The following is a 3,319-nucleotide window of genomic DNA, read 5'->3' on the forward strand; positions in this document are numbered from 1 at the left end:
ATCCGCTCTCTCCTCAACCAAAATTGGTTGTTTTAGGTTGATGGCTGATGATTTTTTGTTGCCAAAACTGCCTTTACACGAGCCTGGTGTGATTGGTGCGTCGAGTGGACAAAGACTACCCTTTTTGTCCAATATTGTCCCCTCATTATATGGGTATTATGATACTAAAATAAAGGATATCATGATAACCCAGTTAGTTTTGAATTTGGGGGTTTTCTTGGAGGGTGGATATCACGATACCCAAAGTGAATGTCACAATACCATTGAAGAGTGATCTCCAATCTTCAAGTCTGTTGGAGGTATCATAATTCCAAGGTTTAGATATTGCAATACCCTTTCCTTTGGTTCCTTTTTCGCTTGTTTTGAACCTCCAATACATCCCTACACCACTCAACCACATGTTAGGACCCCCAATGGAACTATTAGACAAATTTGGTCTCAAAATGAGTAAAAATAAGATATGACACTTATTAACTTAAAATCTAAAAATTACGAAAAAGACTACCAAAAAAAGCTACTTTGCTTGAGAATAAGCTCTTTAAGTATACCGAGAAAGCCTAATTTGCCAAATCAAATTATGACATATCATTAGGTATGCTCGTATAATACTTATTTGGACTAAGTAGTTTGTGTTGTATTATTCATGTATATATTACTTGTGGTTGAGTGGTATGAATTATTGATAACTCTTGAAAAGAGTTATGTTTTATGCCTTTGGACCTAGTTAATTGCATGTACTTAAGTACATCTAGTTGCATTTTAAGACATTTCATTAGTATTTTTAGCATTGCACTAGAACTTGAGCTGTGTTTAAAATTAGGTGCTTTTAATTGCTCGAGGAAGGGTTGTGTTTTGTGGTATTGGTAGGTGCAAGATAAGGAACAATAAATGTAGGAGTGAAGTTTTGACTGGGCAAAAGTGTGGTCAGATTACCAGCTTGTATGCTGTGGCAACACCGGGAAGGTGTCCAGTCAACATTCAGCACATATCTATTTCAGCCTAACTCTACTTGTACCAAATACATCTACCTAGAAAAGAGAAGAAGATAAATCTTGGGGATGTTGGAATTATCCTGAAAAAGAAAAACAAAGCGATTTAAAAAGAAGCAAAGGAGAAAATGCTAGGAAGCGGAACTGCGGGTAGAGATCCTGAGGTAAATTAGAAGATAGCGGCTGAATGGAGACAAGAAGAAGAAAGACACAAGAAACCTCTCTCAGCCACCTTAGGACACTACGTAGCTGGGGTGTGGATTGAACAAGCGAACACTGTCTTTCCGACGTTCTTCCATTATTTCTAATATGTTCCTTCATGAATTACAGTGATAAAAACAACGTTTGAGTTGAATTTTATTTGCGAACCTATGAGTTATATCTCATAGGGTTGGGTTTACTTTGATGAAAATTTAACTGTCTCTAGTGGTTGCAATATAGATATGAGTTATTTGACTATTTCATTCAATTATTTTATTCTTTCTAATGTATGTGAGCAATCCTTAGACATAGTCAACTATGCAACATACCTTTAAATTATCAACTATGCAACATACCTTTAAATTAATCTAAATTTTGAAAATGTTAGATTAGTTAGACCGTGGTTGAATAATATGGGCAAGTACTTCATACATACTTGTAGGAGACTCTACACATAGAGCAACGTTCATATAGAGGGGAACAGTGCAGGGTACCATATTAAAAGCCTAAGATAGAGGCAAGGTAACTTGAGGTTTCAGCTCTCGAAAGAAGCAGGCTACTTTAGAACTCTTCTGGGACGTAGGTTAAGTATGACTTTACTGAGGCATTGTTGACAGGAAAAGCAGATTCTTAGTAATCTTGACCTTCCTACTCAACATCGCGTAACCCTTTTCTTTGCCATAATAGCTTGCCATAGTAGTCTTACTCGTTTATTTATTCGTTTCATATAATTCACGTAGTTATTCTCATAATTGCCATTACATTTCTGCTCTTGTTTTACCATATGATTTCCAAGTATTCATTAATTCCACGTATTGCTTACATCACTATTCCTTTAATTGCCATAACATAGCGTTAATCGCATTTTATTATAATAACTTGACCACCTTAGTGCCTCAATCTGATCCTCATGGGAACGATACTCACTTATCACTTTACTACTTGATTTGACGTGTATACTTGCACGAATCACATATTATTTCACATGCGACAAGTTTTTGGTGTCGTTGCTAGGTATCAGTAATTTGGTGAAATTTGTTTTGGTTATCTTACTTAATTCCATTATTTAATTTATTTTTTATATGTTTGCCATCAGTGCATGAGAAGAGGCATTCCTGTTAACAAAGAATATCATTTTGACCTAGAGATTGATAGAACTTTATGAAGAAGGCAGACAAAACGTGAAAAATGGCTAGGAATGGGAATGATCCTAGTCTTAATGATAATATGAATGGTCAAGATACTAATCCTCCTATTTGAAGGGTGCTACCAAGCATGAATGATAATTTGAATGGTTAGGACGCTGATGCGCATGTCAGTGGGGTGATAGATGACCGAGATAGACCAATCCGAGAGCATGTTGTGCCTATTTTGGATGATTTGAATCCAAGGATAGTTAGGGCACAAATACAAGTGCAACAGTTTGAACTGAAACCATTAATGTTTCAGATGTTACAATTAGTAGGATAGTTTGGAGGACTGTCCACTGAAGATCCAAGATTGCATTTGCGACTTTTCCTAAAAGTCTGTGATTTGTTTATTGAACAAGGTGTTCCTAAATATGCCCTGAGACTTAAGTTGTTTCCATATTCCTTGAGAGACTGAGCAAGATCATGGTTGAATACTCTATCATCGAGGAGAGTGGCATCATGGAATGACCTTTGATAGAGGTTTTTACTATGGTATAATCCACCACACATAAATGCCAAGCTTAGAAATTACATCACTTCTTTTTGACAATAGGAGGATGGAACATTATATGAAGCTTGGGAATGATTTAAAGATTTAATTCAAAAATGTCCAATGCATGGATTTCAGCACTGGACTCAAATGGAAATATTCTATAATGGGTTGAATGTACATACGAGAATGGTAGTTGATGCACTTGCCAATGGTATATTGTTGGATAAATCTTACAATGAAGCATATAAGATCTAGGAAAAGATTGCCAAGAATGACTATCTGTAACAGTCCGGTTTAGATCCTAGTCAAAATAGTGGTTTCGAGACCACAAATTTGAGTCAAAAAAATATTTAAATATTATTTTTTGTGCTTATTATATGTGAATTAGTATGTGTGAAAATTTCGTATGAAAATTTAATAGTTTGTGTGCTTAATTTGATAAAAGG

The 3,319-nt window shown here is 35.5% G+C and overlaps 1 non-coding gene across 1 annotated transcript; it reads right to left on the reverse strand.

Moving 5' to 3' along the window:
* Positions 1–2,897: 2,897 nt before the first annotated feature.
* Positions 2,898–3,004, reverse strand: LOC121209224 (small nucleolar RNA R71). Its single transcript, XR_005904341.1, has one exon. It is a non-coding gene; the product is annotated as a small nucleolar RNA R71 (small nucleolar RNA).
* Between the last annotated feature and the right edge of the window lie 315 nt (positions 3,005–3,319).

This window comes from Gossypium hirsutum, chromosome A10 (assembly GCF_007990345.1).
Source record: "Gossypium hirsutum isolate 1008001.06 chromosome A10, Gossypium_hirsutum_v2.1, whole genome shotgun sequence".
Classification (NCBI taxonomy): domain Eukaryota; kingdom Viridiplantae; phylum Streptophyta; class Magnoliopsida; order Malvales; family Malvaceae; genus Gossypium; species Gossypium hirsutum.